The sequence below is a fragment of the Alligator sinensis genome, unplaced genomic scaffold (assembly GCF_000455745.1).
Source record: "Alligator sinensis unplaced genomic scaffold, ASM45574v1 scaffold208_1, whole genome shotgun sequence".
In the NCBI taxonomy this organism is placed as follows: domain Eukaryota; kingdom Metazoa; phylum Chordata; order Crocodylia; family Alligatoridae; genus Alligator; species Alligator sinensis.
In genome coordinates this window covers 274,954-286,247 of record NW_005842815.1, presented here as the reverse complement: position 1 = coordinate 286,247, position 11,294 = coordinate 274,954, and the positions used below count along the sequence as shown (strand labels likewise).

General features: G+C 52.2%; 1 pseudogene; it reads left to right on the top strand.

Moving 5' to 3' along the window:
* The first annotated feature begins 1,652 nt into the window (after positions 1-1,652).
* LOC112547930 lies at positions 1,653-9,660 on the top strand (annotated as a pseudogene).
* Positions 9,661-11,294: the final 1,634 nt, after the last annotated feature.

Sequence of the window (11,294 nt, the reverse complement as noted above, 5' to 3'; positions counted from 1 at the left end):
AGCAGGATGGCTGTAACTCCAGAAGGTTGGCATGGAGCGTAACACCTAAAGTTGTCTGGAGGTTTGGGTAGAGACTACAGGAGGAGGTTCCTAGGGACCCAGGCCAGGGTCTTGCTGAGCCCAGAGATTGGGGTTCAGTGTACGTGACCTAGTGTGGGGTCCTGGCAGCCCAGTGAGAGGGACCACGTGCAAGTTACAGCACCCCCACCGCTGTGTTTCTGGAACGGGGACGCTGATACATGAGATGCTGGAGTCTACTGGAGCGTGGTAATTACCTGAAGTCCTTATATCAAACAATGGACCTACATTTACCTCTGTTAATTCCTACAATCTGCAGAAAGCATGGATTTCCAACAATGTAGCAGCACTCCTCACTATCTCCAGAGCAATGGAGAAGCTGAGAGAGCAATACAAACTCTGAAACAGGTTTTACATAAATCCAGGAATCCACATCTGGCACTCCTGAAATATCAGTCTACACCACTTTCATCGGTACTCTCTCCAGCTGAACTGTTTGTGGGAAGATGCCTTAGGACACCCTGACCTATGGCATCAATACAGCTTAAAGCTAGATGTACTGACCTGAAGGAATTTAAGAAAGGAGATGCTGAACTACAACTTCAGCAGCAAAACCCCCCAAACTTCAGTACTACATTCAGTAGACATTAAGCAAAATTGCTACAAAAGCTACTGCTAGGGGACATACTTGGCTGAAAGGCTCCCAAATGTTTGACTCTGTTCCAAAAGTTATGGCAATTACTCATAGATCCTACCTTGCGGAGACTCCACAAGACCTTCTCCAGAGAAATAAACAGCTACAATTTGAACTACAGGACTAGCCAGCAGCAGATAAAACACGTTTATCAACTTCCTGCCAGGCCCTGGACCACAGCTGAGAATCTAGCCCCATCTACTTGCTCTTGCTCTGTGCATGTGCAAACCTATTAATTAGGCAGCATGGACAGCTTAGTAAGGTCTTGAAGTACTTGCTTTCAGGCTCTCTGTTTTGGGAGAACTTAAGAAGAGCACTGGGGCTCATACTCACTCAGCACATCTGCTATAATTGCTGAACTTCATGCACACACAGAAAGAACAATCAGGCAGGGCTTGATCCCTGGTTGTGGTCTGGGGGTCAGAAGGGAGGTCTTATATACATGCCTAAAATATAGCCTAGCTGGGGAATGGTGAGGGCTGCTATTTGATGGTGCTGAGAGGAGCCACTCCAGGCACTGATGGTTGTTTTGCATTTCATTTCCCAGGTGCTTGGCATCAACATGGTCAATAAGGTAAATGTTCAGTGACCCTACTTCTGCTTGTGCTCTTCCCAGACCCTAACTGCAGGAGGCACAATGACCTTCCCCAGGCGGGAGTCCCTGCTGTTGCCATGCTCCTGAAATGGATGTGAACCCGGGGCTTTCTGGGGCCGGTAGACATCGCTCAGGGACGAAATGAGGCTGCATTTCATCCCTGATCTTTACATTCTGGACCCTAGTTCTTCTCCGTTCCTCATTCCCATCTCCTTGTTGTTCCCCCATGGAATTCAGGACCTGGACCTAAAGCTGACCCTGATCTGGTCAGTCAGTGAGATCAGCCATGCCATCCAGGACACAGACAACTCCCAAAGTTTCCAGTTCACTTAGAAAGAGGAGCTCCTGGGGCACATGCTGGTGAGTGGGGAGGAGCCCTGGGGACCAAACTGCAAAGGACCTGGTGGGAATCTAATGGGACTGGTTTCCCTGGGAGCGGCTGTTTCGTCCCTTGGCTGTGATGGGATTATTGGAGCCTCATGAGGGGTCTGCTTGGGGCCAGAAAGCTGGTACCACTCGAAGCTTTCTAGGCAATGCTGCATTGTGGGCTGCTCTTGGAGGGACCAGCTATGCCTGGTGAGTGCCTGGGATACAGCTCTGTGCCCTCTGCACTGATGCCACTGACCTGAGCAGGATCCTGGGGCAGTGGCCAGCACAGTCCTGGCTCTATTTACAGCCCACCTGGGAGGGCAGCCTGGTGGGTTTGTGTGGGGAGGCTCTCTGCTTTCCACATCCATATCCCCTGTGTCATGTCTCTGTTTCTGCCCTTTAGGATTTCATAAAAGAGGAACCAATGAATTCCTTGGCCTCTCCTGTTCACCTCATAACCATGCTTGCCATTAAGCATCTGAGGCAGGTGATTTCTGCCCTGGCCCTTGGCACTGGGATGCCTAGGTCAGAGATGAGCTCCTTCCTTAACCCTCTGTTGTTCTTCCTGTCATATCTGGAGGTTTCCCTCAGCAGGGCAAATGAGAGGGGAATCTCCTGAGGTGTCCTTGGGGCAATGGACGGTGATTCCCTTGCATCCCGTTGACATGCCTAGTAGCTGTACCATCTTGTGCTAGGGTCACTCAAGAGCTCCTCTGGCTTCAGGGGAATTAAAGTCCACCTGGGATGTATCCAGATGATAAGAATCAGATTTCTTGGAGGTATTTCAGTGGTGATGGTGATGTCAGCTGTTGAAATGGTTCCTCTGAGCTGTTTTAAAGGCTGCCTGACAGTAGTTTGCTCTCCCGACAGCTTCTTGAGCCATGGTTCTTCTCCAACAAGGAGTGTGAGAGAGATAGGGCCTTGCAGGCCAGCTCCCAGCTGCTTGTTGCCTATTGGGAGACAGTTTATTCCAGAGTAAGTATGGTCTAACTCTCTTGCCTTGATGTCTTCATGGCAGCCTCACCCTGAGATGCAGAAAGCTTCCCTAGCAGACAGGGTCCCACAGGGATGCATTCCTGTTTATACCTTCCCAGCATCATAAACTTGAATATCAACCTAGCCAGACCCAAGCACATATCATTCATTTCTTTCTCCTTTTTTTCTCAGCTGCAAGAGCCTTTGGAGCAGTCTGGGTCCCTGCTGGGGCTGCTGGCACCCTACACCTCCACCTCTCCGGCCACATCCCGCCTGTGGGCTGCTGAGTGCATTGCCTGCCTTCTCCACCTACAAGGCGAGGGCACTCTGAGTTAGGTGCAAGTGACTCTGCCCCTTTTCTCCCTCTGGTAATGCTTACTCCTCTCCTCTGTCCATTCACTGCTAGTCTAGTGACACCTCAGAAGCACCTCAAAAGGGCCACAACTGGCCCTTGGAAGATTTCCTCCTAGGAGAGAAGAGTTGTGTGGTGTGAAGGTCCTGGCCCTCTTTTGGGAAGTGTGAAAAGAAGCCTCCCTAGCAAGAATGGAGAGAGGCTTGTAGCAGCTCTGATCCCGCTGTACCTCTGACCCCATTGAAGTTACCCCGATGTCGAACATCACCTCTGGACCACACTGCCCATGGCATTGCACATGGTTCCTCCATGGAGCCAAGGTTCTGTTTCAGTCATCATTACAGCACTTTTTCCTCCTTATTTTCATTCCAGACCAGTCCATGGCCATAGATGCAGCAGAGGAGGAGCTGAGAGGTCTCCATGAGGAGCTCAAAGACTCCAGCCCTGAGGCTGTGCTTATAGCATCCTCCCACATGGTGAAGGTCAGTGGCTCAAGAAGCTGGTGTGGAGACTCTGGGAATTGGGCATCCTTCATTGTCCATTCCTTTGCTCACACATGGTTTATCTCTTTCTTTGAAGGGCATGGGGGAGGCATCTGGGACACTTATTATTCATCCACTGTCTGCTGCTGTTTACCCGTGTCCATGGTAGAAAGAATAAGTCAGAGCAAGATTAAAAAGTTTTGTAGATAGTTCTGTCTCTGCACAGAAGAACAAACCTTTGTCAGTACAGTGTCCAAGTGAGAGCCCCAGCCAAGACCTGGTCTCCTTGTGTGCCTGTTTTAACTTATCCTGGGGTGCAGCTTGGCTGTGTTAATGTTGTATTGTCAAATGATGCTCTCTCCATTGAAAACCGGTGGAACATTCAAGCAGAGGATTCACCTCTTGCACATGCACCAAGTCGCCGTAGGGCAGAAGCTTATGCACAGCACAACTCTTGAACTCTGGGGTTCCCTTCTTTCTGTTTGTCTCCAGGTCATTGGCAAATACTTTTCATCTAACCAGGCCCTTGACTTTGTGTGGAGCATAATGGATGGCATGCTGTCTGCCAGCCCCATGTGTGCCACAGCAGCAGGACATTGGTTCAATACAATCCTTAGGGAGCATGGAGATGCCCTTCGGGATGAGGTAAAATTGAAGCTGAGGAGGCTTTCTGCATTTGCTTTATGCTTTTCAAATACTGCTTTCATGTGGAGTGAACAGCAATCTTACTGTTGATCCCTGGACACAAAGCAAGTTCCATTTCCCTTATTAGCCAGAGATGGGGAAGAGAAGATCAGCTGCATCCAAGAGAAAGAGCACAAGAAGGCAATATGGAGATTCAGTGACCTAGGGTATTGATAAGAGCTTTCAGCCCTGGAAGGTTTGGAAACATAGACTGGGGCAAATACAGCAGGAGAGGGCAACAAGGAGTCTGAGGCACCCGGCTGTGGCTGGGCTGAAACACCGTGCATAGGCATGAGGAATAGATGCACACTTCCCTCAGTGCCACACCATGCAGGGGATCCATGGCAAGGCAGGAGCTAGAGGTGGTTCTGTGTCCTCAGGCATTTCCCAGCTTTGGTAGAGGCTATGTGAAATGCTCCTTCCATCCTGCTCCTCTCCACAGGGTTCAGAACAGGGTGCAGGAAAGAATGGATGCCAGAGATACTGCAGCCTCCTCCCACTCCCTGTTCTGGGTGGGACTGGCTATGGGCAGAGGGACCTACTGCCCCACAGGCCTGGCCGTGTGCAGAATAGGGAGGTGTAGTTAGAAATGAGGAGTGTGAACTCCAGTGTGCAGTTCCAGCAAAGCTGGTCTTACCTGGAAAAGTTACAGTTATCTTGCTCGTGGTCCCAGGGATTCTCACAGAAGTTCTGAAGTTGGTGGTGCTTGTTGGTCCTGAGCTGGGCATTCACACAGGCAAAAGGCCAAAATTAGCTTCTTAAAGCCACCCCCAGATATTGATATTTGCTGGGGTGTTTGTGAAAGCACATGGGTTAATGTCAGGCAGAAATAGGTCCCGGGTGGCACATGCAATTAGATTTGTAGGTGTGTGCACATGGGTGGGAGAATGGCTGAGGGTGTGTGGGCTGGTTGGTGTCTGCACACGTCGCGGTGTCCACTTTCATCCCAAGTAGCGGCATAGGGACGTGCTCACTTCTTAGGATCAGCCGGAGGCAGCAGCGTCTGGACATTGGTCCCTTAAAGCAAGGGATTTCTAAGATGGCAGCAAATTGCCAAACTGCAGGAGGATTGGTTTGGATTGTGCTGGCTGAATGAGAAAGGGGCCCTTGTTCTTGTTATCGTCCCTCAGGTGCCGGACATCTTGGGCACCACTTTTATTTGGATGCCGACAATCCAGGAAAGGTCTGTGAGAGGCTGCCTGCTGCAAGGTGTTTCCATTCTTGCTGGCTTCCATCTAGAGGCAGTGACCAGCAGCTTCCTTAGAAAGCCTCTGCCAATGGACACTCCCTACCTCTTGTGCCTGGTGGCACACACACATCCCACAGCCTGGCAAAGCCCATAGAGTTTCAAGTCAGCTGCAGATCCTTTGGAATGACTTGGTAAGAGGCAATGTCTTAGTACATTTGTGTAGGAAATGCCAGGTTTGTGCCTAACGACATTGGCAGATGACATCGCTGTGCCCCAAACCCATCCTAAACCAGGAGAGCCCTTGGCCTTTGCTTCAATGTCCTATTACTTCATGACATTACAGGAGTATCCGCAGCTCATCTGTAATTTGTGTTAAACTGCAGTGACACCTCTGAGCTCTGGAGGGCCTTGGGTGGGGATGATTTCTTCACCCTCCACCATACTATGCTTGCTCATGAGCAAGATTCAGTGTCCAGTTGGCACAGACAGGAGCTCAGCTGAGGACACAGCGGCCCTTGGACCTCTAGCAGTAAGTTACAGCCCAGGCCCAGCTCTTTCAGTTCCCCCTTGAGGGCTACAATCCTGGTTCTCGAGAGCTTGAGGTAGGACACCAGACTGTGGGGCAAGCTTTTCTCCCCTGTTCTCCTGTGCCCCTGATCACCCCCACTCTTCCGTCAGCAGCAGAAACACAGCAGCTTCATGCTGTGTGGCTGACTGACTCCATGAGACTTTGTAACTAGAAACTCCTGTAACCGAGAGGCTCCTTCTGCTTTGCAGCTATCTGTTCAGGCTGCCAGTACCCCTGCACTTTCCTGGCAGGAGTCCAGGGATGTGACTGGGAAGGGATGTGACTGGGAGGGAAGGGATGTGACTGGGAAGGGAGTGACTGGGAAGGGATGTGACTGGGAGTTCAGGGATGTGACTTGGAAGGGAGCTAAGTGCTAAGGGAACTGCTGCCAGAGCTGTTCTGTGCTCTCCTGGATGTGAGGAAGAGACCTTCAGACTTGGAGTTTTGGATTTCCAGGTGTCTTCCCCAGGCTGAGTCTGGTCTTCTCTATCCCTTCAGGCAACATGTGCATCCCGGGAGAAGCTCACTACCATCCACTCCATCCCAGTGCTGAGGGAGCTGCTCCCAGAGATCCTCTGTGCTTTTCTGGAGCAATCTGGCCGCACCGTGGGACAGGACATGCCGATGCCCACAGGAAGCATCCGGCGGAGGCAGCTACGGATGGGGCAGTTGCAAGCAGTGGGCAACCCTTGCAGGTAAGGAGTAGGCTGCACCTGCTTTCACAGGTTTGGCCTCACTTCAGGCTAGCTGCCTGCAGGGTGTTCTTGTCCTTGCCAAGGGCTGTGCTGAGCTGTCTTGGTCTTGGCAACTGAAAGAAGTGGAGGAGTATCTGAGAAAGGCAGAGTTTGAAATGTTAAAGCTGGGAGGGCTTATTTGTTTCTCCAATCTGAACTCCCCTGGGACAGGACAGGCAGTTTTAGCCCAGGGGCTTCACAATCTCCATTAGTGACCAACACATGCTGGGCTTCCAGTGCTTGGGACCTGGGCATGTGACTTCTGCATGTTCCCATGCTCTACATGTGGCCTTTGTCCTTGCAGGGAGAGAAAAATGGCTGCCCAATTCTTTCCATAGTGCATTTGGCCTGGGAGAGCCTCCATGCATCCCACCTGGCTTCCAGCACTGATTCATGCAAGGCCCTGCCCTCCCTGTCCCTGTCAGGGAATTGCAAGGCATGAGAAAGAATGGCAGCATCGGTCTGATCTGAGCTGCCTGAGTTGCGCAGCAAGTGTCTGAGTAATGGACCTCCTGAGTGACAGGGAGTTTTGGTTCTGCTCTGTCCGTAGCATCTCGTTACAGTCTGTAAATCTGGGCCTTCTCTCTCCCCAGGCTTTCTATGGAGACCCTGGACTGTGCTTTCTATGGAGACCCTGGACTGTGCACTCTAAGGGTCTTGGGGAGAGAGTGGCTGCAGCCCTCTGCGAAGAGGGAACTTGGCCACTTCGTGAGAGCCCCCAGATGCACCATGAGGGGGTGTGCCAGCTGGCCAGGTAAGAGAGGCAGGCTGGATTGCATCTGTGCTCTAGGCAGTGGGACAAGTGGTGGAGGGGGAACTTTCTGTGCTGAACCTGCAGGGTTGTGTGGGGCTGGAGGCATGGAGCTTGTTCTCCAAGCAATGAGAGCTGCCACCTCAGAGCAACTGAGTGTTGGCAGTGCCCAGCCTGTCCCAGAACTAGTGGCTTTCTCTTGGGCTGTGCTCCCGTTGGGCATAATAATGCCCAAATTCATAGGGCAGGTCCTGCAGTGGGTCAGTTCCACAACTGAAAAGCTGCACATTACTGGTATGGCCCTCATCAGCCAGGTAAGGCCCCATAGAGAAGGAGCAGTTTGATGAAAAGGTGGCTGTTTGCTGTGATCTTTCCCTGGGGAGTCCCCTGGTCCCCTTCCTAGAAGGGAGAATCACTGGAGGCAGTTGAGAGGTTTCTCTTCTGTCCATGCCCCTGCATTGCCACTTCTGCCATATGAGAAGGAGAGGCAGACAAGAATTTCCTTACTGACCTGCCCCTACTGAGCTCTTATCCTAGCCAGCAGCTCTGAGTTCGGTCCTAACTAGTGCATCTTTTATATCCACCCAGCATCCCATGAAGACACTGCTCTAAAGCAAGCAGTGAGCCAATCTACTCGCATCGGCATCATCTCTGCTGCTGAGACTAAGCCCCTGTCTTCATGATTTGCCTGACCCTAAGCAGACAAGCCTCCCCATGTCCAACAGGAGAGTGCCGTGTGCTGAGGCTCTTCCTTGTGATGTTCTGTGGGATTCTGCTCTGGCATGGGTTACTTTTCTGCTGCAGGGCTGGAGTGTTGGGAATGACTGTGCTGGATCTCACAGACACATTGATTTCCTTTAGCTTATATGTGACCCCATCATCGAAGAGAAGCTCCTGAAGCCAATCCTTCATTTACTTCAACAGTGAGCCAGGGACTCTAATAACCTGGTTTGGCAAATAGCAGCCAGAGGACTGGGCAATATAGTTTATGGTGCCCCTGAGCAGGTGAGGTTGAAATCCCTCTGCACTCTCTAGAAAGCAGCTTGACTGTAGAGACCATACAATAAGTCAGGGCCGAAAGAGTGCACAAGAACCTCAAGTGTATCCAGTTTTACTGTCTCACCCCTTGTGGTGTCTCTGGAGACAGTTGGGTGTGACAAGTGTGATTTTGGTGCAGAAGTGGGCATATGGGTATGTAGCCACGGGGGCTTGGTCAGATAAAGTCCCGAACACTCTGTGAATGGAAAAGCCCAGAGGTGAGGAGCGTGAGCACTGATCAGTGTGTCATGTCTTCTGTTTGTGCAACTGAAAAAACACCAGAATGTCATCCTGGAGACCTTGTTCCAGGCATCGTTTGTGCCTACCAGTGCTCAGATCATGCGGGAAGGCACACAAGCACTGGCCAATGTCTTGAGTCATCTAGGGACAGATACAGGGCCCCTGGTTTGGGATGTAGTCACATACATCAGGCCCTTCTTCAGCTATGTGAGTGAGCAGCACTCCCACCCCCATTCCAGTGCTCATTATCTGGGGCCATTTTAGAGGTGGGAGATGCACTTGCTGCCCCTTGTTCCAGTCCAGACTAGAAGATCTTAAGTTCTGTGGAAGAGATGAGTTTTCAGGAGGAAAAGCAAGTGAAGAGAACAGGATGACAGATGGGCCCTTGTAGACAAGGAGGGACCCTCAGACCAGTCCAGGCTGCAGCTGGGGTCGTGGGGCTCTGTAGGGCTCTGGGGCTGTTCTCTGCCGTGTTGATTCTCTTGAGTCAGAAGCAGAGCTGGGTAGAGACAAGTGACCACAGGGGCTGGGGGATTTGCTTTTGCTGGGATTCAGAATCAAAGCCCTTAGTGCCTGCACGTTCAGGGAATGAGGCTTGCTGCTGCTCCCTGAGCCCCACTGAGTGCTCTGGCTCCCAGGCAGCCCACCTAGAGCAGGACCGTTCAGAGCCCACCTCCCTGGCAGACCACCTGGAAGGCTGAAAACCAAAGGCTCCTGTCAGGAGCTGTGCCAGGCCCATGAGAGAAAGGTTTGGTTGTGTCCATACTGGAGTTTCTCGGCCACAGGACAATGACAGTCTTCGCTCAATGGCTTTTGCCCTCTTCAGTGCTGTGGCAGGCTGCATGAAGAGAAGAAGACAAGCCTATTATACAAGCCAGGTGAGGCAGAGCTTGGCAATGCTCCTGTTTTACCTGGAGGTCCCCACCTGCCAAGGTAAGAACCAGTGACACTGATTTCCTCAGCCCCACCACATCTCCTCAGTCCAGCCCTAGGGGCACTCTGCCATTCCTGCGTCCTGTGGTGACCATCCCCTTCCCACTGAGGCAGCTTCATCCAGGCACCTGCTTGAGCTCAGGGCTGCCTCCTAGTTCCAGGGCAGATTGCACATCTGATCCCCCTGTGCATGCAGGAACTGGGGCACAGTGTAAATAACTGCAAGGGTTAGGTCTAGGACCATGAGGCATGGGACAGGCCAAGATTGCTCCTTCTAGTCCCTTGGTGCTCCCATTTCCTCCTGATCAGTACCAGAATGTGGTGCGAGAGCACTTCTCACCAGAGGGAGCTCACTTGTCCTTGGTTCCCTCTAGGCCAAAGAAAAACCTGCTGTTCTGGAGGGTCTCTACCAGACAGCCCAGAGGCACTACATGAGCCTGTGGATAGAGATCCGGGCAGCATCTGTCAAATTTACGGGTGAGAGAAGATGCCTGGTTCCATTTCATTCTCTCCCCTCCACCCCGCTCCCTCCGCCTCCACCCCCAAGAGGAATGGTAAAGCTGTTGCTGAGCAGGATCAGAATCAGCCTGTGCCTCAGGTTCCCCAGAAAGGATTTGGAAAGGATGATGCTCCCAGTGTTGCAAGGCTGGTGTTGAGAGAGATTCAACTAGACAGTATAGCTGGGAGTTGTGGCAGACAAGCCCTGTGCCATGATTCAGTAGTCCTGAGTGATGGAGACGTGTCTGGGACATGGTCACTCAACACGGCTCATGATTGCTTAGCACCACTTCATGGGGAAGGCAGATGGGAAAGGGCATGGGCCTCCTGGGCCGCTGAGTGCAGGGACCTGATCCTGGAAGCAGCCCTGTCAGAGAGATCCCTGCATGACCTTATTGAGCCCATCTTGAAACTCCCTGGGTTTCTCTTCCTTCTGGGAAGGAGGCTGCATCCCACTGCATGTCCACCTGCTCCTGGAGTTCCTGCCACCCCAGCTTGTCAGGGAAGGCTGGGTCCCTGCTCCGCCGGCCCCTGTGCTCAGGGTAAAAAGAGGCTTCTGGTGCCCTTTACACCCCCAATCCAGCCCAGGGAGAGAGGCAGGTTTCTGTGGTTTAACAGACATGGTGGAAGCAGCCCATGTGTAGACTGCCCTTTTTTTCCTGGCTCCCAGCCCTTTACTCAGACCATGAGACCCAACAGTGAACGTGTTGGCCATAACGTACCTGTGATGGCAAACACAGCACAGAAGAGCCAAAGACCTGCCTCTGGGCTGAGTTCTCCTTATGCCCTGACCATGGGAAGCTGATCTGTTCTCCCTGTTGTGTGTTTAGGCATTACTTATGGAGTATGCTACCCCAGGGAGAGCCAAACAGATAAATGTTGCCTACCTGCTGAGCTGTAAGTCAGAAATCTAGCCCCTGCACTTCCCTTCTGGAGCCCAGAAGGAGCTGAGAAGCTGCAGGGACTGCCCCCACTCCTTCTTTGGAGCTCAGTGCATCTGCTCTGCCCTGAGAATAGCCTAAGAGAGCCTTGCCCCGAGCAGGCAGCTCACATTCCCCTGGAGCAGCAGGGTGCAGCGGGGAGGAGCCGAATCCATGCATCTCCTGCCTGTCCTGCCCAGGCCCCTCCCCAGCCACAGCTGCCCAAGCTCTGGCCTCCCTTGGCTTCCTGGGGT